The sequence below is a fragment of the Diadema antillarum genome, unplaced genomic scaffold (assembly GCF_040938485.1).
Source record: "Diadema antillarum isolate AM-2024a unplaced genomic scaffold, OU_Dant_1.0 seq00000674_RagTag, whole genome shotgun sequence".
NCBI classification, from domain to species: Eukaryota; Metazoa; Echinodermata; class Echinoidea; order Diadematoida; family Diadematidae; genus Diadema; species Diadema antillarum.
The window spans coordinates 709,785-735,177 of record NW_027271580.1 but is presented as its reverse complement, the minus strand read 5'-3'; the positions used below and the strand labels follow the sequence as shown (position 1 = coordinate 735,177).

The following is a 25,393-nucleotide window of genomic DNA, read 5'->3' as shown; positions in this document are numbered from 1 at the left end:
GGTATGGTCACACACATTTGACACTCCAAAATGGCTCCGAAAGGGGATGGAGCATGTTTGTTCCGATTATACAACCATCAAATGCATGCTAAGAATATCAGATGGCATGTCATGGGGCAAATGATGCCACTGTGATATGGGTTCTTGACATTTTAGCAGTTGGTATTGGTGTTCAGCAGAATTTTCTCACGGTTAGGGGAATACATTTTGTCATGCTTTCCTGTGACAACATGTAATAAGTCATGACATACAATGTAGTTTGATATAAGTTTTGCATGGGTGTCATTACCAGAGTTATCCGTCTGTCATTTTGCCACATTATGAATTGTGAGACTGTTGCAAATGCTCATGAGAAACAAGTAAAGAATAATATACCAGTAAGTTCTTGATTGAAACCATAAAATGAACATTGTGAGGTAAAGATCTGGCTGTCCCACCTACCATGTCGTACTACTGATGGTAATAACTGATAATGTGTCACTTACCTATGACCGACTTATTAGACACAACAAATATGTAGTGAACAAGGATACAAGCCAAAGCCCTTTGTGTTGGAGATTACATGTATATAATGAGGAACTGTAAGTTGTAAAATTCCATATATGAATTAAGGTCTTTCAACTTGATGTTCCACAAGTAGTGACTAAGTCATACTGCAACTCACAAGACACACAAAGAAACGGAACTCTTTTTTTTTTTAAAGAGTTTTTATTTTCTCATGCTTTTTTGTTTTAATTCAAGAGTAGACATTAAAATATTTAAACGATATCAGTCTGGCATTGTCCGTTATTCGTGATCAGTAAATGCGGGAATTGCTATTGCCATGTTTTGCCGTTTCATATCAACACAAAATGGACAGATATAAATGGATGATACCTAAAAACGATTCAAATATTCATTGTCTGTGCAGAATTCTCCAATGTGTTTCACTGTAGAAAAACTTCCTTTTATTTTCTTTGCAGGTAAAATATGCGTACTAGAGTGTTGTTACAAAAATCGGCATGGTGGTCATTACTACTGCTATACCCTGACGGTGGCTTTAAGAGATAAAAGGTTAAAATAAAAAGAGCGTATAGTTGTAACTTGTCTTATATATCTTGTATTCCATTGGCAACTTTTTACTACCCCCCCCCCCCCCACTTTTCATATACACTCTTTGATGTACCATGATGCTTCATATTTATGAAATAATTGCTGTAAGATATGATACGATGACAATGAATAAATTATACATTACATCATTATGATGTCACCATTCGCTCCTCATTCCTTCTTTGCCTCGGTACAATGTATATTCACAAATAAAAGGTGTGCAAACCTACAGCTACTGCGATAACACTTTGGGAAACAAAGTTGACCTCTTTTTGTATGGGGCCTAAAGTGTATGATCTCTACAAAGACTACACAAAACATGTTTGAGTAAACAGTTGTTGGCAGACAGACAAACAAACAAAGTTATTGCAAAAGCGACAGCACATACATCCCCCTGTCAAAGGATCCACAAATCCGCATGTGAATATATGATACACTGTGCATTGTCTCAAGATACAAACATTAATAAACAAAACAAAAATCTTCATACTTTTAAAAATAATGACAAGATGGATAACCACCTGCAGGTTTCTACATGAACTGTACAGAATTGGGATACTTGTTAGCCTTTTGTCGAAGGTACACGAATGACAACCTGCAAATGAAATGAGAAGTTTTTTCTTTTTTTTTTCTCTTTTTTTTTTCAGGGGGAAATGGGGTGGGTTACCAATGCCCCTTCTACACTTTGACTATCATACAGAGCGGCTGAAAGAACTCCACAGAAACTTGGGCCAGGCTATGGTACCAACCGCTACAAAACTGAAATCGTCCTACTGGCATTTTCTGATTTTTGCATCCTCACAAGCCCGACTCGACATCATGCACGCTGCTTGCATTTTTTTTTTTCTTTTGCAGTTTTGTCACGAGTGCAATGTACAAGCTTCTGATTTCAATGCGCTCCCGCTCTTAACTCTTATGTGTCACTCTTTCAAAATGGAACTAGAAATGCATTGCGGGATAATACCAAGCTTGGCCATGTTCTGTGTCAGTACTTGCAAAGCCCTTTTCAAGTCAAAATCATCCCTCTTAATTCTGTAAAGTAATCATAAAATCTACTCTAATAACAACGAAAAATCCTTTCATTTTTCAACTGAAACACAGAACATAATGCATCATTATCTCTCACTCATACCTGGTGGTAATCAATGAAAGAGAGAGAGCAAAAAACAAAAACAAAACAACACATTTTGTGTGGCCATTTTAGACAACTTAACAGAACTGAGCATACAATAAAAATATGAAAACATACTGTACAAGGCTGTCAAGTTTAAAACTGAGATATCAGTTCCACAATAGGTTATCTCTAAATTCAGTCGTAGCATGAAATCTATCAACCACTTGGATGGTTGGACAGAGTAAAACTAGATTTCAACGGCAGCTTAAGATCAATCATATTGGTTACCGTACATACTGACAAAAAACAAAAAACAAACATTACTGAGCAAAAGTTCACCATGTACCATCTATTGCAAACTGAAAAAAACAGAAGACTTAATGCATGTTAATGTTACATTGATTGCAAATGACAATAACATGGTAAACAAGCGGAATGAAGACTTGCAAGCAATCAATTTGAAATGCTTACACCTTGTACTGCAGCAGCTTTCGGATCATTCTTATTCAACATTCCATTCAAAATTTCTTATTCACCGTGGCAAGAATATATAGTTTCCTATTATTTAGGTCAGTGCCCTGTTACTGATTTCTCAAAACTCATTGTCTCGGAGGAAAGTTTACCAAATATTTCACACTTTCATCCTTCGCCTGAAAGAGTATTGCAATCCCCTGCATCAAGTATGCATTCTCTAAAATCGATATAAAACAAAGAGAAATGACAGCAAAGTTTTCACTCAAATTCTAAAATCACATTTGCAGTGTGCATTGCAGACCCTCACAAACCAAAACAGCATTTTTCCCCCTCCAAATTAGCATGAAGCAAAGAAAAGTAACCAAGTTTGACAATGATTGTTCCCCGCTATCAAAACAATTCAAGGATACATGGGAAACAGTATATAGCTGAGCAAGAAATCAGGACTGAAGCACGTTTCTGCTTGACACATTTACCTAAAGCACCAGATATCGGAAAAGTTACATTTAGTACAATTTCAGAGTAAAATATCATCTTTTTTATGGGGGGGGGGGGGGATGCAAACAGCAAACACATCCCACTCTCATCCCACTCGCACAAAAAAAAATCACTTTTTAAAATGTAAAAAATGGTTAACATCCACTGTAAAAACTTGAAATTCACAAAAGATCAAACAAACGAACACTCACATAAACATATACCCATAGTTGATAAGATGTTTCTTTCGATGAACATAGCTATACAAAATGATTTAGTTATGCAGGAGTATCAATTCTGGTGATGATCGTTGCTTGTAATCGTGTCTCTGATATCATGAAAGAATTAGTGAGCAACGCAGCGGTACGATTTGCTGCATGCGACTGGAAACAGACATGGGCAAACAAGCTTTGGATGCATCGTAATTCCACGTCCATCGATACGTTGCTTCCTGTTTCACAGTTGTCTATGGTTGCACGCATATTGTGATATCTAGGATACTTAGGAATAACCACCTGTATCATTCTTGAATGATTTTATCCATTACTGTCTTGACCTGCTTTCCAAAGTCTTTTTTAAAAGCACATCCAGTTCTTCCTTCTCTCTCTCCCTGCCTGCACTCACTGAGAGATCAACTTTGGACCTTCAACAATTACACTTCGACTTCCAAATAAGCCAGGTTAAATAGTCTGTACAAGACAAAAAACACTTGCTTTGATATTTGACAGATTTGAGGCTGAAGATTTCCAGTTTGACATACAAAGGATCAACGCATGTGACATAACGGAAACCCGAAAAGCAAACTTGTTTTCTTCTCCATCAAAGACACAATTTGATAACACTTATCACAACCACGAAGCCCAATACTCGTTAGTCATTGTAAAAGAAAGGCATCACATTTCACTCATTATTATTGGTAATGCCAGGAACATTTGTGGAACGCCTTCATTCACATGTACATCCACATCTGAAATGCCTGTAATCCCCAAAACACGACATTACCGCTTTACAAAACTAGATTTTAACCACAGCGTTTTGTGTGTAATGTACAAATATATATAGATATATATAAATTTATGTCTATTCACGAAGAACAGGATAGAAACACACTACACCATATTCAATACTTGTGTAATAGTCATTAGATAACGTAAGAACAACTTGGCATATAACAATTACTGTTAATGATGGATCCTTTTCGACAATTATCTATCAAACGGGCAAGGCTACTAAAATATCCATTCAAATCACACACTAGCCGATGTCGCAATGGGCCTGCAGGTCTTTCATTGTGTTCCAACAATGCCATCAGTTTGCTAGATGCCTTCCCTTAATGCTATGTAGAGAAGTATGTTCATTTACCAATCACAGATACACTCAACAGATAGCATACATACCCCCTAATGACACATTTGTGCTAAACACAGAACTGCATCTGTAACAGAGAAACGACCTTTTTTGGAGAGAAACAGAGAAGAAGTTTGTCTGAAGAACCCAGTCGACCATAATCTGATGCTGTGATATCCATTTTCAACATTTAGAGAGGTTGCTCAGTATACACGTTCAGTGCAGGTGAGAATCAACAAGGCATTCAGGCAATTCAACATTTCAGTTCTGAATCAATCAAGTTTATGTAAAGCATGGCTTGCAGTGAATTTGAGCTAAGTGTGCTTTGATTTGTCAGATTTCAACTCTTCTCTCTTCTGCATTTTCCAAAAGGAAATAATGAAACTTAAAAAATGGAAGTAAATATGAACTGACCATGACTTACTCAGAATCAACATCACCAACATGACTCTTGTGTATTTCAGCATGTAATGTGTGTGGTTTTTTTTTTTATTTGGGGAAGGGGGTAGTCTGCCCTCACACACATCCACATGCTAGACACCTTCAATAGCATGTCACTGTAAAGGGAGGGATAAAAAATTTGGCAAATACACTTGACTGTGGAACTTGCCTGTCACCTAGTGTGGCATGCCAGCTGACAAAGAACATTCAAGCCCGGGGAGAAAAGGTGCTTAGAGATCGGTCTGAAAGCTCCGGCGTTGCCTTGGAGCATACTTGGTCTTCTCCATCGCGCCCTGGTCGTCAACGGACCCTCTGGCCTTTCTGGCACCTTGTCGCTTCAGCTGGCCAGCAACTGGAGGCGGGCGGAATGGTGCTGCTCCGAATGGATCTACGTCATCTGGGGCTCGGGCTGCGGGCGGAGACTCCGGGCTCGTGAAGGGCGCGGCCCCAAAGTCATCCACACGGCACTGTTGCTGTGTCAGTGGCAGTTCGAACTGCTTGTGCATCTGCGGCGGCGTGAGCTTCCGGGCGAACGCATCCTCGAAGCCGAGTCTGCCCTCCACCAGCTTGCACTGGGCATCATCATCTTGGATGAAGGGACGTGAGCCAAAGGCATCGAGACTGTCCTGTGAACCCTGAAGCCTCGGCTGGCTGCCTGGACTGGACTTGAGCGAGTTGGATGCTGAGCTGGAGCTGCTGCGCCGCGAGGACCTTGAACTGTTGCTGCCACTGCGTCTCCTCCGTCCCCCAGAAGATGTGCGACTCGAACGGCGCACACCTACCGCTGTACTGACCACATGGGGACGTTTATGGCTGGCAGGACCTTGAGAGATTAAGGGACATGAAATTAAGGAGAGAAGTTTAAACTTCAAGGAATGATAAAGGCAACATACTCATCCTATGCCTTGTAATGTACTCAATATTTGACCTTTTGATTGCTGAAGAGTCTGTCAGGTCATTGTATATTCCACAGATGGAACTGGATGCTGAGAGTTACTTGAACTTGATTCACAATCCTACACTCTCCACCATGGTTTCCCTCACTCATGTGGAGTTCTTCTCATAGATAAGGGAGGCTTCCATATCAACATGAATTTTGTTTAGCTTGTTTTGTCAATGTTGAACAAAATATGGACAGGGATCTTCCCAATACTATCTAGAGCATCACAGACTTATACAGGATTTTTAAAGGAACTCCATTGAAAGGAGAACTCCTGACTACACAAATCAAAGAACATACCTGGCTGGGTAGACTCTTTGCCCTCCTGAGAGTCTGAGACTTGAGAAGCGACGGTGTCAAAAGGAACTGCCCCAAACATATCGGCCTGTTGCTTAGCCACCTTGGAAGACACAGCCTGCACCCCAAGCTCTGTTGGCGAAATGGGAGGAGTTGGATTGCCGAGAGCAGTCTGCTCGCCAGAGACATGCTGAGTTTTGGCCTTCCTGGCATCCGACCCCGTGCCCTGACGCTTCTTGGAGGACATCTGGAAGGGCGCTTTGGAGAAGACATCAGAACCAGTCGAGCCCACAGACGTCTTGCTCGTCTCCCTCTGGAGCCCACTGCGGGGGTTGAATGGAGCCTCACCAAATGGGTCCTCCTCCTGCATGGGAGGCGAGATTGGAGGGGTGAGGGCACACATGCCAACTGGTTCTGTGGCACGTTTCAGGCTCCCCGTCTTGGCCTTGAAAGGGGCTTGGCCGAAGGGGTCATCGTCGGTCATGTCGATGAGTTTGGCAACTGGTGGCTCCTTCTTGGGAACCTTCTTCAAAGGCAGATCCTCACGTAAATTAAGGCTGGCTAACTCCTTGTCCGACAAACCATGACCATCATCGCTCATCAGGGGCTGGGCCCCTACCTCGTCAAAGTCATGGTGGTCCGAGTCATCATCGGACTCCTCTTCCGAGGACTCCTCCTGATCAAGGAGCCCCCTGTGGGCATGCTCCTCATCTTTGCGAATGTCGATGGAGTCACTGTCAAAGGTGTCGTAGCTGAAGTCTCGCAAGCTGCTGGACAGTCGCTCCCCTTCATGGTCGCTGCTGGACTCGCTGCCGCAGTCCTGCCTGACTGTCCCAAATGGCTTGGCTCCAAATTCATCCAGCTCTCGCTGGGAGCGGTCCAAATTGAAGCCGTCCGCCTTGCCGTCTCTGACAAAGTCGTCGTCAAAGCCGACCGTGATGCGGGGCGTGGACGCCGACTCCGGCTGAGGTTCTGCCGCAGTGACGCCCACAAAGTCTGCTTCCCTTGGGCTCATGTTGCGCTGCTGCTGGACATGCGGCTGGGTCTGGGAGGGCTGCTGCACCTTGCCATCTGGCAGGCCAAAAGGGGTTGCACCAAAGACATCCACAGCCTTCCCAGAGGGCTGGGATTCCGCTGCCTCTCCTCCTGCAAGGGGTGGGGATGTCTCCATTACTTGACCAATGGCTGGTGGAGGCTGAGAGGCACCTACACTGGCTATCAATTCCATTTCAGCTGCACTGCTGGACTGAGGTCGATCTGTGAGAAGGTTGCAAGCAATGAGATGAGTGGTTTGATGGACTCAGTGGTAAGTCATACTTTTAAAGGGTCCTTGAAGGGGAAGTTTCCCTAAAACTTCTACAAGAATCAGTAGAGACAGAAAGATGATCGAAAATTTGCAAGTCTGTTTAATAGTTACTAAATCTTGAATGTCAACATTGATCGATTGTCATATCACCATTACTACAAATATTAAGCCAATTTAAACATAATTTCAAACTAATGAATTTTTCTTGGACAACAAAAGAGCTCTTGGCATGACTCCACCAGGAAGTAAGCAGAATATTTGCCATAAACAAATCTGAGCAACATGTCAAACTGTGTACTTTCAATAACAACAGAAGCAACAACTTCACTAAAACCTTTCTCACAATTCTGACATTACGAACTGTGGAAGAGTGACAAACAAGAGAGGGCAACAACATATGGAATTAACCAAACTTTACTTCATAACACTTGTTCTACATTAGTAGAATTCACATACTAGGATATGTTTGGGTAAATTACATTTTAAAAACCACCTCGTCATCCCATCACCAGCTACAGTTGTCTAGGTGACATCAAGCCAGCTACCATCATGAATCAAGCTACGTCATTCTTTTATCTAGTCCTATTTTTTTTTTTAAAGAAGGAGAATGACAAGGTTCCCAATATCCTTAAATTCTACTTCAGAGGGTCTCTCTTTTGATACAGGCAACATGGCACTACGAATATATTGAAATACCAATACTGAGAGGGAATAACAACAACAGATCAAGATGTCTGATATCAAACATGATCTAACTTTCTTGACAGACTTCCTGTAAGTGTCTCACCTCTCAAGTTGAAAGGGACCGCACCAAAGGCGTCAGTGGCCAGGGGTTGAGCGGGGACATCCTGTACTGACGGCTGTGGCACGTTTACCGTGGTTTCTTGGGGGGAGAATGTCAACAGAGTATGGAAACATACATGAGCACAAATGAAGCATGTGCATATTGAGCTGGGAGTGACAAGGCAGGTTTACTGGAAGGGAACAGTTTACAAACTCCAAAAAGACACAGGGCATTAATTTTCTTTAAAATCTCAGTTTACACGCTTTCTCCCATTTGTAGACCTGTTTAGACTGTTGGTCCATATGATAAGAGAGAGGAAAAAAATAAGCTGCTTTCCAGTCACTTTTTTTTTTTCCTTCTGTAAAATCACCAGGTCAGTGCCATTTCTGACTAATAGCAGACTGAGGCTCAAAATCATCTCAAGGCATTGATCTGTGATAGTACAACCCCATAGCAAGTCTACTATAAATTCAATGAAGTGTTGTTTCAGCTTTGGCAAATACTATATCATTTCAGAACTCAACTTTGACCAGTCACCTAGGACACATCGTTGTTTCTCTAGGCAACTGGCTCCATAACACCTTTCTTTGAACAGAGATAGTGTAAATTTATCTGGATCTTTGACATTCATTAGATCTATAATTAAGTTACTTTCAAGATATTCAGCTTGATCCCCCCCCCTAAAAAAAAAAAGGAATAAGATTGAGGGTTAACAAAAGGACATGATATACTGCATCTAGCATCAAAGTCTGGAGGAGTCATACAATTGAGTCAGGATTTTCTTGCATACCTGGACTGACTTTCCTGAGCTGATCAAATTCACTATCCAAGTCCTCCTCGGTCGCCGCAGTGTTCAAAACTGAAAGCACGACTTGGTTTTGTCCAAAGGGATTCGTTGGACTCGCTAGTTCCTGCACCGGTGACACGTGGGCTGTGTCAACTTTGTTTCAGTGGAGAGGGGACGGGAAAATGGGAGAAAGAAGGAAAAAAAAAAGTGGATCATCCTCACATTTTTATTGGAGCTCTAATGCAAAAAAGACGAAGCCAGTTAAACATGTAGCAAGGAAAGATTAACCATACAAAGCTAACGCTCCAAAGCAAACCTTGGGTATAGGAAAGTTGACATGAATCTTCCCAAGGCAAAGTGACTGATGTAGACAGTAATAGAAGCTATTTAGATAATGGAGAGTGATACTTGAGGACAACCCCTTCACAGAGCTAATTCTATTGTACAACTCTTTGATTTTAGACTCTCTCTGTCCAAATATACCACACAGGATACAGATTTGCGGGGAAGTACTTGTGATGGCTTAACAATAAATGCCTTCTTTCAGGGAAGAAAAGGCGATCTACAAAAGCCACAGTCCTTGAAGATGGTTTTGAAATGACTCATGGCTAAAACCAAATAGTGAAAAGTCCAGTGTCTACTTTGTGACTCTACTAGAATGGTTGGAATCCTCTCGAATTCAAACACTCTTCTTAATCACGTTACATTTTGAACTTCACATACCCTAAAGCAACACTCACTACCCTCCACTGTACACATAAAGAAGAAAACAACTGTATACATGGTGTATCTATTTTTGTGAACTTCATGAGTAAACCAAATAATCATGAAATTTATGAAAATATTGCCTAATGCAGCACAATACCCGTGTATCCTATCAAAGGTGGGAAATTGCCAACTTTTCTCTTAAAAGAAGATTATAAATTTCTTTCTCATTCCATTATGTTGTTCTTGATTGTGAATTCACAGAACTTCGCGAAGTTGTCTTACAAGTCCCAGTTCACGAAATATCACACGTGGGATATGCGTGGCATATACAACACATCATGATAGCATAACCTGCCCAAAGAACTACGCCCAAGGGAAACAATGTCCGGTTTTAGAACCTTCTGGTACATAAGTTACAGAGAAAAATGACACCACATTACCTTCTACCAGAGTACCCACGGCTGAGGCCCCAGCCTGGGCCAAGGCCTGGGCCTGCGCTTGGGCCTGCAAATACTGCTTGCTGCTGCTGCTGCTGCTGGAGCACTGCCTGTTGGGCCTGCTGGGCTGCTGGGCCTGCTGGTACAGGGCCTGCTGCTCTGGGGCAGAAACTGTGGTGGCTGGGCATAGGGTGGTGGGGACGTGGCTGGTACTGCTGTTGTTGGGAAGCCAGCTGTGCAGCTGCCTGTTGCTGCTGCTGTTGCTGGTAAGCTAGTTGCTGCTGTGATGGGGGAAAGTGGATACAGTTACAAATCCTGAACGGACAGAGTGGTACCCTCACCCTTTACCAACCATGTTTGAATAAAAAATGGATAAATCTAGAAAGGTGTTTGTGGAACAGCATGGATGGTTAATTGCAAATTTGTGCTTTGAGATGCACACATTTTCTTTTCAAGTATTTGAATTAGGCTGGCAAAAGTAATAATAAAGAAGCTGATGCCAATCTCACCCATTGCTTCGATTACATGGATTAATGACAGGAGTAATATATGACAAGTTGGTACTAATTTGCAGAATATTATTTCCATTTCCATATTCTTCAATATCAGGCATTTTGATAATTTTCTCTCTTGAGTTAGCATACTTACATTTAATATATCAACTTAATCAACTTTTAATATTTCAATATTTCTAAGTATATCATAGACAGCCTGTAACTAAATTTCTTTTTTTATTCTATAGATATCAAACTATGTTGCTCAATTGTCTACAATCTATCATGAAAAAATCAATTCACCTGTTGCTGCAACACAGCCTGTTGCTCCAGCGCAGCCTGCTGGCTGAGGTATGCTGCTTGTTGTTGCTGTAACAGTGCCTGCTGCTGCTGAAAGGCTGCCTGCTGCTGTTGCTGTTGTAGTGCTGCTTGCTGCTGCTGTTGTAGTGCTGCTTGCTGCTGCTGTTGTAGTGCTGCTTGTTGCTGTTGCTGCTGTTGAAGAGCCGCTTGCTGTTGAGCGTATTGAGCCTGTATGCTGGCTTGCTGCTCAAAGGTCAGTTGCTGTGGTCTTGTGAAGGCTCCATGCTGTCCAAATCCTGGCTGCGGCGGCTGTGGCTGCTGAAACTGTTGCTGGTAGGGTGGCTGAGCAGCAAACGCCACTTGCTGGGGAGGCTGTCCCGGCATGAAAGCAGCAACTTGTTGCTGCTGACCATAGCCTGGCTGTGCCTTTGCGTTGTTGAATGGTACTTGTTGCTGCTGTTGTGGCTGTGGCTGTGGCTGCTGCTGCTGCTGCTGTTGCTGCTGTTGATGTTGCTTGGCAAGGGCAAGAAGTCTTTGGTTTTTCTGCTGTGCTAATTGTTGTTCTTGCAACAGTTGCTGTTGCTGTTGCTGTTGCTGTTGCTGTTGATGTTGATGTTGCTGCTGCTGTGGTTGTTGCTGCATTGCTTGTTGTGGTTGAACTTGAGGTGGACTCAATCCTGCACATGAATGCAACACATCAAATACAACATTCAAATGGACCACTCCAGGAAAGATCAGCACATTAAAACATATGTACATTCAATTACAGCTTGAACTATTCCAAACAATTGAAAAATCACATCAGTTTAAAAAGAAAAAAAAACAGAAATATAATTCTCGTAAGAGTTGAACACTGTAAACGCAGAAATTTTCACGGTACATTAATTTTCGCGAATTTCACGCTACTTCTGGCTTGCGCAAATTCTAAAACCCGTGAAAATATTTTCACAGTTTTCTCTGCACATTGGGAACGGGTTGACAATTGCGTAGCACGAATTCAAGAACCCGCGAATATGCTTTTTGAGCCACTAAGCGCGAAAAATTAATCACACGAAAATATCAACGTCTACAGTATGGTTGGGTCTATGCACTTTCTTCAGTCCCGAGGAGTTCCAACTCATCCACTTATTCACTGTCACTCATTTATAAACATGCAGTTTCATTTATTTTTTTTCTTTTGAATAATTAGTAGCCTCAAAATCTTTTCCCTTTTTTTCCCCCTTTTTTCCCTCTCCCCACTATCTGCTGCTGGGGAGCAGGGGGGTTTCCCCTCCCTGTGCCAACTCACTCTGTGCTGCAACAGCCTGCTGTGTCTGCTTCGTCGAGCGCTGCCGAGATACCGAGGTCGGGGTTGGGAGGGAAAGCCCCCTGGCGGAGGGGGAGCCCCTCCGTGCTGGGATCCCTTGGGTCGCTGCCTGGGTGTGACCGAGGTGCTAACCTCCATTGGTGCAGCCTGGGTTCTGATATGAGGGAGAGTTGATGAAGGGTTGAAGGAGGAAAAATTTTAAATGTTTAACCCATTGAAGATGAGCTGATTTTGCTACAACACAAATATCCCATAGACACCTACCCGGGTATACTCGGGACAAGTCTTCAACGGGTTAAAGAGCAGTCATGTTGGGATCAATCAGTAAGATCAATCAGGAAGATGAAATGGGTAATATTTTCATCAACTTTTGTTCCTGCCCACAATAAGAAGAAATTTCCTTCATTATCAGCAAATGTTGAATATGACTGGTCTATGCCTTTTACTTGACATAGTGTTTTAACCAGACAACTAAATGCATGACCTATCTTAAGTTGTGACTTGCTCATCTTTGGTAGCTACACGGAAACATTTGGGGAATTCGCTAAAAGGAGCCGATGCGTTGTTGACCTTCAAAAGCATCACTTCTATGTGATAGCAAGCATCCATCTTGCAGCTGATCTGCAACATTCTGATATACACTCATCACGTTCAGAGCTACAGGGTAAAAAAAAAAAAAAAAAGATAGGGCACACGACTGTGAGGGGTAAAAAAGAAAGAAGGACATCAATCAAAATATAAATAAGACATCACATGTCATGTGACCCCCCTGAGAGGAAGTCATTTGAGACGATGGTGAAGGTAGGCTGGAAGAACGGCAGTGAAAATAGAGCCGACCTCAGTGATCAATTAATCTGCCATCATGAGAAGGAGGGTTGCGCACAGCAAATAACTCCAGCGTGGGCCAGGCTACAATCCATATATTAGAACTAAAACCTTAGCAACCACTCTAAATTTGTCCACTGTCTGTAAACTTGACAACTTCACAGCACAATCCTCGCAGCTACAAAAGTGTTTACAAGGGTTACAATATCTGGTGTATACAATGGAAAAAGACGGGCAAAAAAAAAATTGTGTGATCTTTCAATTTCTCAACGTGCAGACATTTTTCTACTGTCTATATACATTGACTTCTAAGGGAAATATCTTTCGATTTAGTGTCATGCTTACAGACATCCATTACTGTTTGCACATCACGATTAATTTGTCAAATTTCAGTGGCTTCAGCCGTCTCAAAATTTGCCCATCATAACTGCCAGCTCCCCTCTCTGAGGTAACATACAATTTGGTGGGAGGAAACACTGAATTTCCGTCTTACCTGTTCTGATTGTTGGCTTTGTTTCTGGAATGTTGCTGACGCTGTTCGCTCTCCGTCAAAGGTAGGGGAAGCTTGCTGATATCAGGAATGGGCGATTTCTGTGTTTTGGGGGTTTTTTGTTGGTAAGGAGGGGGGGGGATTTCAGTTTGGAAATTGAGAAACAAATGATGGGATGCACTTAAAACTGGGTTCAAACAACATGATTAACACTTATTCATAGAACAGGAACATCATGTAAAATCCATGCACACTCTACAAAACCATCACGCTTATAACCACATTCTATTGTCAATTTGCTTACTGCAAATAAGGGACTAGGTCTTTAAGTGTATCGGGACAAGCCCTCAATCTGCTTATCAGGGACCACAGCTGACACAAAGCAGACAATGGCAGGAAAGTGTACCGACTTTCTCTTTCTCCACAAACTTTTGAGTTAAAGAGAAGGTAAACACACAAATGATTTTCATGACGTTAGCAAACTGTGCAGAAACACACTCGGAGCAGTATACCGAAATTGGAATCTGTTGAACATGAAGCCACTGCTTGTAAAAGAATATCTTTACTATGTTTCCTTTTTCCCCCCAACTGAATTGTCTGTTTTTTTTTCTTTTTCCATTTCAGCAAGTCAACAAAAGCGCAGTATCTATTCTTATCAAATATCTTATAAACATCAAAGTTCCACGTCATGGAACATCATGATGGTGTACACAGAGAATCAACGAAATTGAGTTTAAATTGCCTCATATGGAGAACATATCACAGCATTCCACCACTTTGACGTCTTATCTTGACCAACAAAGATACCTTTCTTTCCTCTGCATAAACATGGAAACGGAAAGGGTTTCCATAGAGGGATTTAATCTTAGTACAGTCACCCATACAAAGTGCTATCACTCTAGTCCTAACAGCTCTATTTGCAGACTCCTCATTCTCCCCCCCCCCCCCCCCCCCCCCCCCCCCGCCAATGGTGAGAACCAAAGCAGAATGGACTGAATGACTGACACAAAAGACAAGGGAACGCAAACCCAAAGAGCAATGTGGATTGAGTGAAAGCAGCAACATTAGTAGAACACATCAGTGAAACTTTGAGGAAAATCAGACAATTGATGCAAAAGGTATGAATTTTTAAGGTATTGGTGTTGGAACCGCTGGATGAGGAGACTAATAAAGGTTATGACGTATGAGTGGACAACAATATAAAGAAAATATGAAGAAAATTTCACAAAAAATCATTTTTAATGAAAATTACAAATTCCATCAACTTGATACTGACATATGTTAAGGGTAGCAATTATTCCCCCTGCTTTCTGAAAGTGGTTAGTCAGGTGCTCTTTTATAATGCTAGAAAGGTGAATTTTTGTTGAATTTTCTTCATATTTTCTTTGTATTGTTGTCCACTCATACGTCATAACCTCTAGTAGTCTCCTCATCCAGCGGTTCCAACACCAAAACTTTAACAATTCATAACTTTTGCATCGATCGTCCGATTTTCCTCAAACTTTCACTGATGTGTTCTACTAATGTTGCTGCTTTCACTCAAACCACATTGCTCTTTGGGTTTGCGTTCCCTAAGCAGGGGAATATGATAGGAAACTACACTCCTGACTAACAGCATAAGTCAAATTATTTAAGTACACACAGTACGTGATTCCAAGAATAATGGAGCTGTAGCACTTGGACAGAGAATTTAGAAGGAATACAAGAACTGAAATAGAAACAAATATCCTGTGCTCAAGGGAGATAGAATGAGACTGTTTGATAAGTTTCTTACATGGAGATTCTGGATAGGTGTTTCCAGCCCAGCTGCCTTGAATGCCAGGTAAGAAACCTGGAAGATGTCTGGTCTCCGCTCAGGATCCACCTCCAGCATGTAACCTAGCAACAGATGGAAGACAAACCAATTGGAGGTCATACTATGAGTGAATGGAAATATGTGCACAAACCAATGCACACACACACACAAAAAAAAAACGACCCACAAATAAAAATCAGATTATGTATGGCATCTGGACCTGTGTAATGGTGTGTAGATACACAGCTAGAAGTTAATCCTACATTATATGTTTAATTTGGTCCTCTTTACTTAGTCCTGAAATCCTAACAATGTCAATAATATGAATCATATGATAATCATACGAGAACAGTGAACATAGCTTGGTACTGCAACATTTCATAAAGCATATGCAGGGTGCTACATAACTTTATGATACCACTTGCCCTGACCATAGATTGAATATATCAACAAACGAATATGATTCGAAGATTCATAACCATAATCACTTTTGAATTGTGATATGGGGCAAAACAGATTCACACACAACTTTATGAGACAAGGCCACTAAGTAAAGATATTTAACAAATTCTGAGAATCATGAACAGGATTGGGCTATGGCTGTGATACAGAATACAAAAATAATCCTCTTCATTAGAACTGGCCACAAATTCAACATATCAAACATATATATGATTACAAGAATCATATGGAATTGGGAGTAGGGTTACCACACTGAACAAAAGATTCATCATTATAAACCTTGGCTACAAATGGAAGATATCACACATACATAATTCTGAGATTCAGGACTGATCATATTATGATTGTGATACAAAATGTGAAACAGAACAACATCATTTATTTACATAAGACTTGGCAAAAAATTGCTATCAAATATACATCATTCTGAGATTTGCCAACAGGTTTGGGTTATGGCTGTATTACGTACCATAATACAAGAGGCTAGTGGTACAGGCAACTTGTATAGGAGTCTCAGCCATTCTCACTCTCTCTCTCTCTCTCTCTCACTCTTCATCGCTAATGATTAACAGGATAAATCTGGAAACTGACACTAGTGAAATATGAGAGCTTCATAAACAAACCATCACTGAGTACAATGCCACATCAACTCTGATTATTCTTTAACTTTTGAAGACCACATGCATTGCCCCGACAGCAAATATAAACATAACCCAGGTTGGCAATTCTTTATTGCACACACTTACGAATGAGGATGTGCATCTCTCTGGAGTACTTGGAATTGTCTGGTATCGTGAAATTGCCGCTCTGGATCGCCAGGCTGCTCTCACCAAACGGGAGGGTAAAGAAGCACAACTTGTACAGCATACAACCCAGAGCCTGCATGATAATAATAATACAGGGAAGAGACAAGCGGAACATTCTCTTGAAGATGAATATAAACAACTCATTGGTAGTCTTAATGTAATTACGATTTAGCATGCAAACATGTCACATTACTTGCATTTCCTGTCACAAATAAAATATCATTCTTGGTTTTCAAGTGCTTATGCTCCCATACATTTATCTCCTGATCTTACACTCTCCCAATCTTTAACCCGTTGAGGACGGTTTGATTTTGCTACAACACGTATTTCCCATCTATGATAGACACTTACCCAACGGATAAATAACATTATGAACTGTACTCCATGACAGATATCACAGTGCTTCAAGTACCGCACATGACGATAAAGGCTGTACTTTGTGCCCCCACATTGTTGAATACATTGCCAAAGGAACCCCACTCATCACCCTCAGTACCTAATTTCAAAAAGAATCTTGAGAAGCTCACATTTTGTTTTTGAGCTTGTAGTTATGGCAGTTTCATCATGTTAAGTTGACTGATGAGCATTTTATGACTGTACTATATAAAACACAGCTTATTATCATTCAACTACGAATGTGTATCACATCACTGGTATACGTCAGGCATTGTTTGTAAATGTCACATTACCTGATGGTGACTGACAGTACTCTCAAAGTAGGTTCTGAAAAATATTTCCTTTTCTTCTTGGTGAAGAAAGTAGTGTTTTAGTCAATAAATTTTGCAAAGGTACCTGACATACAGTAAACAACAACCTCATGATAAAGTATTATAGAAAGTGCTAGAAAAAGGATACAAGAATCACTTCATTAAAAGTACATGCATCAAGTGACCTAATAAGCAAATGGAAGTTTTGGAACTGGTTGGGCATCAATCTTGGTTGCTCTTCTCTTGCAGACAGAGGCGTTTCTTGGAAAGGAGAATGTGGAGTACCACGTTTTTGGCCCTATTTGCACTGTGGCACACTCACCCATATATCAGCCTTGGTCGTAATGGGCTTCTCCGAGTACAGATCAATCATTTCAGGGGAGCGATACGACACTGTGGTGTACCTGAGATTGATGATGATGAGGAGGAATGAAAAAGGGACAAGAGAAAAAAAAAATGCACATCAGTAGAAGGACATGGAGCAAATGGAGAATTATCTACAAGATACATGACACTAGGAACAGAACTACATTATCATGTAGATAATTAAACATACAAAGCCCTCATGAGACAGGCTCACTAATCTTTCAATGCTCATGAAAATACACTTAATCTGAATTTGCAATCCTTTAAGAACTGACCAAGTGCTCATTTGGATACTGGTCCAACAGCATGTCCATCATTTCAGGATCCATCTCATAACAAAACTGCAGAAAGGTTACCATGCTTTGTGATGGCAGACATAATTCACATTGAACAAGGGCTTGCTGCGCTCACTACAGATTAAAGCAAACTCTGTAATTCTTCATGTTATCAAATTCCTGAAAAAAGCTCCTCTTTCACTGCACAGTATTATACACATGTTAGCTTTCCACATTGTGCATTTACATGTAGATAGAGAAAGAAAGTATGAGAAATAGAATGAGATTGAGAGGAAAAAGAAAAGAAAGAGAAAGTGGAGAGAGACATACAGACGCCAATAAGCTTTCCTACTTCTCTATTTCATCCTTGATGTCGTTGACACTGTGATGTTTGGGGTCCAGGACACGCCCAGTGGCACTGCCAAAGTCGCACAGCATGTAGTTGCCGCTGCGATGAAGGAGAATATTTTCAACCTGGGTGCAATAAAGAATGATGAAGCGAGAAAAAGAAAAACATTGAGATGTGCACTTGTCCCAGTCATAATTTGATGAGCATAAAAGTGTCTCTCAATTCACCAGCGAAATGCAGGCAATATGAAGGTCCGTCTGTTGTACGGCCTCACAGAATCTTTCAAACGATCACTCTACTGAAAATCCTGTTATCTCTGCTCCTGTCAAATACTCAATTTACAACATTTTAGACATATTTTGAAATGTATAGCACCATTGGCATAGGATGCTGGCAACTGCATACAGCTGAAATTCATTACATCTATAATATTGTCCATCAACTTTTCTGAAATCCTATATCTGTGTAAAACTTTGCTAAAACTTGTGATATTCTCTCTTTCCTAGAAGGAAGGTATGACATTTTGACATTGTCCCGGCATGTCCTTTGACCGTTTGTATGCGAAGAAAACCCTTGGATGGCCTCATTTACATCGTATCTCAGAATGCAACACAGAGAGAAAGTGTTAGTGATGATTTTAATAATGATATAATACAGGGAATATTTTTCAACTTAGAATTTGATTAGCAATTTCAGGTGAAGGAACTATTTCAAATGGTATTCTGTTACTCTTCTATGGAAGAAAACTGCTACACCAGACACTTTGTGTAGCAGTGGTATAAAAAATGCATAGCAGATTGCAATGCAATACAAGGAAACTATTTCTGCAATAATTACAATTTAAATAAAATGATGACAAAGATTAAAATCAGGATAAAAAAAGAGAGGATATTGATATGAGTGTTCATAATTGCAGTACCAAATGCTACTAGGTACAAATCGTTATGAGATACATCCCAAGCTCTATAAATCACATTACCAATACACTTGCTATGCTCTGTATTCTGTATAACTGAATACCCGTTTCTATACAAACCAGTGAGGTATCACTAAACTGAAATTTGTGCTGTTTGTGCTAAATTTGTGCTGTTAAAATTTGTGATCAAACTGTGATCGCGAAATTCGTGAGAATAGCAGCTTTTTCAGAAGCGTTCATTTATTGCTGTATTAAGATCTCAAAATGTTCTTGCATAAAGTGCCAAAAATTACCCTCACCTAGTTTATGGTAACCCAGGATACAGCACCATAATAAAATTTAAAAATTCAGCAAAATGGTGCATTCTTAGTTGATACCCCAGGGTACTAAATACCACATCATATGCCTCAAAATGAGAGGAACAAAATAATGTGACACACAAAGACCTAATATTCTCTCAAAAAGACCTACTGCTCTAGGGGGTCTGATACTATCATAATGTCAGCACTGCCTCAATGCAGTAGAGAGAGGCATGAAGATTCCTCTGAATGTCTAGCCAGCGGGTAGAAAGAGGTCCTCCCGCAAATGGTAATAAATTACTTGCCTCGTCAGGCCTGTCAAAACCTTGGAATGGGGGGGGGGGGGGGAGGGGAGGGGGTAAGAAGCAGAAATTTGAAGAGGCCTCTTCTTGGACTGTCCCTGCTCCTTCTGGCCTACATCAATATCACCTTGATTCATCACTCCTCAGACCCAATGATAGAGGAGGGACAGTGAACTACAGCAATGATGTAGGACTGTGCAGTAGAGACATGTTCCACTTGCATATTGCTCTACATTTAGTACCTTTTCACTTGAATTGTGTACATTCTGTGTGCATGTACAGATATGCAGGGCAAGTTTTGCTGCTGTTTTGCTGCTTTGTTATTCACGAATTCAATTTTTCTCCTGTGAGTGCATTCATACTCTGTTTACATGCCATGGCAATAAACTACGCTAAAAAGTGCAGGTAGAGTATTGCACACACAATGCAGATTTTAATGTAATGCCAGGGTCTTGCACACAAACAGCTGCGCTGTATTATCACTGACTATGCACATGTAATGCCATGCTGCCTCATAAAGATACTCACAGTAATATTTTATACGACAGTTCTCTTTCCTCCTGGCTGTATCTGGTTGCACAAAAACAACTGACCTAGACCGACAGCTGCATTTGGACATTTATAATGCAAGTTCTTTCTACCAGCAAGAAAAAAAAAAACTCCTTTAAAGAGAAATATCCAGGTCTCATCATACTTGTAGTAGCTCATTTTGACAAATGAATTAAAGATAGCATAGCGAGTAGATTAGAGCCACATTGTGAGTGCGCATGCAAAAGCTTACAATCTTCCAAACATACAATGTACATCATAGATGCTTCATAAGCTCTTACAAAAGTAGACTAAAATTGAATGGATGGATTATTACACGCATGAAATACTGTGTATGCACGAGTGGCATTTCCCATAAAAACTCCGGTAAAGGAGCAAAATACGGATGATAAATGGAAATGTGTCTAAAATCTACTGGAATGTTTCAATTCCACAATATTAACTTAGCACATCTGAAGAAGTGTTCAAAGTGACACTGAAGCTATTGAAGGAAACTGACTGCAGACTTCTCTTGATTTTATCGCACTACCTCATAATTGAGGTGAAACAAATGTTGGTCAGCCCAATTTCTTGTTGGCATCACCCTGAGGGGAAAAGGAAGATAGCAATTTAACTAACACTGATTCATTATCCACACATTGCTACCGAAGGTTCTACAGGGTCTGGAGTATTGCACTTTGAAACTCGGAGACTTCTGGTGACACAATATAGTCTGTAGAAACACTACAGGGAGTTTTGAGGGTAAAAAAATAACATGTGACTCCTATGAATCGTAAAATCCTTCCAATGGTCAGTATACTATCTTCTTAAGTATGCCACTTGCATTGTTATCAGTCTTTATTAAATAGATTCAACCATATGAGAGCAGACAAACCATAGTAACACACCCATAATCTCTACTTGGACACACAGAATGGGAGGTGGTGATTCCATTATGCAGATAGTGGGTAAACACAAATGTGATCAGCAAACAAAGCAGTGGAATGCACTCACAGCACATGAGAGCAGCGCTGCCTAGCAAAGGTTTCTTTCCCATACTGGCTACGATGTACAATTTAGGATGCATTATCTCTTCCCTGTTCCCAGATAACACACAGGCCACTCTAAAACAATCAACAATACAAATGTACTTTGGTAGTGGCAAAGAGATAATTTGAACTGCAGGTAGCTTGTTCTTCTGAACTTCCTGGAAGAGTGACAAAGTCTCAACATGCGGCCAAGCACTCATCAGCAATGCAATACAGATTTGGAAATGACAGCTCTCTTTTGTTCCTGACAATACCTTCCATAACATTGCAGCCTGCAAAGACTGAGGTTACGAAGAAACAAATGGCAGGGTATTGGAACACAAGGTTTTGCATTGCAATGGCTCCAACATGGTCAATGCTGAAATGTCGTTGCTATTCCTTTTCATTGTTTTTTTTTTTTCGCTGAGAATGCATCATCATACACAGGGGCATTTTTCCCTAGTCACAGTGAATACTGTACAATCCAGACATCTGCTTCATAGAATGTCATAAAGAGTCCCAGCGAATGAATACTCTGCTACACACAAATTTATAATGTTAAAGACGATCGGTATTCCGATCACTCTCAGTATTACAGATTGTGACTTTCAGGGTTTTTTCCCCTCAAAAGGATAGTATTGGTTGAGTGAGGAATCGGCTTTTAGACATTTTGTGAGATATTTAAACACCACTCCAGAGAATACAATTCTAAGGGGAATTGAAAGTTTATTTGATGAAAATCGGCTTTGATATAATTAGGGTCCCCCAAATTTCGCCATCAGATCGGGTGCTGGCGTTCAGAAAAGGGTGTCAAAATACCACCTCTCCATTGTTCTAGAGAAATTTTCATGTTCTGAAAATTATTCGCATTCCAATTTTTTCTGTGCCCAGAACATTAAGAGGCAACCTCAATAATTATGAAATAACCATAGTCTAACTCAAACCTGACAAAAAAGGGACATCTCATATAGGATAGTTTAACATCTCTCAGCAATTCTTGGTGGGGCAGGACCCCAGGAATGTTGTTCCACATCACCAGCAGCATCTCTCCCCACAGCTGAAAGTCTCCCCAGGCATACAGGAAGGAAGGTCCTGCTTCACAATGCTTGCACAGGAATTTGTGTGTTAAAAATAGGTTCTAGAGACCAGCAAACAGTATTCTTGCTGGACAGCCAGTTTGTGTTGGTTTATTTCTACTCTTGAACCTGTCCTTAAAAGGAAGATGATTTTTGTTGTTGTTGTTGTCAGATGGTGAAATATATTCTTCTATGTCTCCTGCCTTATTTGATGGCAATCGTCAGTACACTTTGGCCCTGTTTTATGAAGAGCTATAATTGATTATATACTTGATTTCTATCATAAGTCTGTGTGGTAATGAAATGTATTATCCTTCATTTCTGTTGATTAAACAGGGCCTTTGTCTGACTGTGCTAATTAACCCGTGACTGGATACCTTCTGTACTGCACTATGCTAGCTCGAAACACCTCTTAGTTTATTGATAAAATGAAAAGTTGTGAAAGAAAAGCAAAAATAGCAATGAAACAATTATACAACAAATCTCAAAGTGTAGACCTCTGTTGAGCATCTCATTTCCACCCATACACGCACACTGAAAATCACCCTATTTCCCAATACCACTAATAAAGAAGCCTTGTGTTTATAATACCTCATCAGCTTCCAGCTGCACGGCGCCTTGAGCAGAGTACAAGCTTTATTGTGCGTATGCAAACCTCAGATATGCACAGCTTGACCTCCCAAACTCATTGACCCTATTTGCCGAAAAATAAAAAATCCTTCAAAAATTCACAGAAATTTCTTGGATCACTACCACAATTCAATCATTTGTTCCTTGTGTCATTATCATTTTTTCCAGTAAGTTTCTTCTAAATCTGTTCATAACTTTTCGAGTTATTTTGCAAACAGACAAACAAACAAACAAACTAACTCCAACAAACATAAACTCCTTGGCGGGGGTTAAAAATAGCAAGGCAGAGGTGAGTACTCACTTTTAGATCCCTGTGGATGATGGGAGTCTGACAGTGATGGAGTCTGGACACAGCCTCGCACACGTTGCAGAATATCTTCAGCACTTCCTGCTCTGTGAACCCCACCGACAGCCTCTCGTTCATCTGTTGTACCACATGTCCATCTGCATATAATGAATGAAAAAAAAACCACACACACACTCACTGAGACAGAAGGAATCTGCAGACCAGCATGCACACTTCATGTGACACAGTGCAAATCACTCTAATCAAAATATTATCAAAAGGATAGATCATACATTTTCATTTGATCTCATTGAATATAATGAATAATTCAGTTTGGTGGAGCTTAACACAACATCGGCAGGATGCAAGAAGAGGTCATAGTACTTGTACGTACAAAGGTACAGACAGTAGGTAACATGCCTAAAGTGTAAATGTGCAATTTGGTTGCACAACTAAAACACAGGAAAACATCATGCTTTAAAGGGTCTTGTTGATAGAGAATACATCAATAAACATCATGAGCTTCAAACAAAAAGTCCCTATTCATGTTTTGTGTCAACTATCTCGTATATCCTCAAGTAATTTCCATGTCTAGCTCAAAAGGGACATATATCATACAAACGTGAGGATACACTCAGAATATTCATGCATAACATCACTTTATACACAGGGGGTTTTTTTTGACATGTAAAAACATGAGCTTTCCTTTTCAGCACTAATAAAACTAATGACAATTTCTTCACATCATGTAATACTGAAGGACAGACGTCAGCAAGGCTTCTTTAAAATGCTCATGCAACCGTGTCAACTCAAGGCGAAGAATCAACCTTCTCAAGCTGGCTATGAATGTTGCTCATGGAATCATGAATCCATCCCATCTATAATAAAGGCAACTGTCATTCAAGAAGTTCATCACTTGCTACCCTTACACTCTTAAAAACACAATAAGTTCATGCCAGCCGAGGACTGCTCACAATATACACTAGCCATGGCATTTTATCACATAAACCTCATCCCTGATTAAGGCCACTGTCTTTCAAGGGAATAAAAGATGCCCTGCAAAGCGTTGAGATACTATGTGCAATACTACAAAATTAAAATTAAAACAAGCTAATTAAAGCTCAATGCTCCTTTAGGTCTAATACCTTGTACCTCTTTTTCTATTCTCTTCAGGATTTTTTTTTTCCCATAGTGCAACTTGCAATGACCTACAAAGAGAGGGTTACAAGGTTTACCACAGACAAGTTAAATCTTTTGTTTGGTTTTGTTTACTTGTTTGTTATGTCACTTTTATGCTAACTGAAAAATATAATAGAAAGTAAAAGAATAATCTGAGAACAGTTTTTGTATGTGTCCTTGACTAGCTAGGATAGGTGTTGATCTTAACTATCATACCCAATACACAGATTTAAACTACATTTATGGATAATAACTGAGGTTAGGGAAGGGATATTTTTGAAGAACTAGTAATGGGGGTTCCTGCCTAAAGGGTGATAAATTCCTAGGGTTTTGTTTAATTTTTTCTTTCTTTCTTTTTCCATATGTACTCCAGAAGGAGAAAAAAAAAACCAACATTCTATCCACAAATGAATGCTAACTTGGCATTGCTCAAGTTCTAAGCACTTGAAGTTATATTTCACAATATCCGGCATAAAGCTAGAATAGTCAAAGCTGCATCAATATCAGATAGCAGAGACGTGAGAGCTAAAAACTAGGACAAACTAGAAATTTGATGAATGAATACACATCTTTACAATCTATTGGTGAGATAGCTAATCCTGTGAATTAGATTACACAGATAAGACAGTCTCCTTCATCAACAAACAGGGGGGGAAAAGAGTTTGTTAAGTTATGAGAAAAGACATAACTGCCTTGATATTTATAATGTTCCATTCATTTCTTTTTACATATGATTAACATTTCCCCCCAAAAGTACAATTATGGTAGGA

At 40.4% G+C, this 25,393-nt stretch overlaps 1 pseudogene; it reads right to left on the bottom strand.

Moving 5' to 3' along the window:
• Positions 1 to 903: 903 nt before the first annotated feature.
• The window catches only part of LOC139736896 (uncharacterized), a 50,928-nt pseudogene continuing 26,438 nt past the window's right edge, over positions 904 to 25,393 (bottom strand).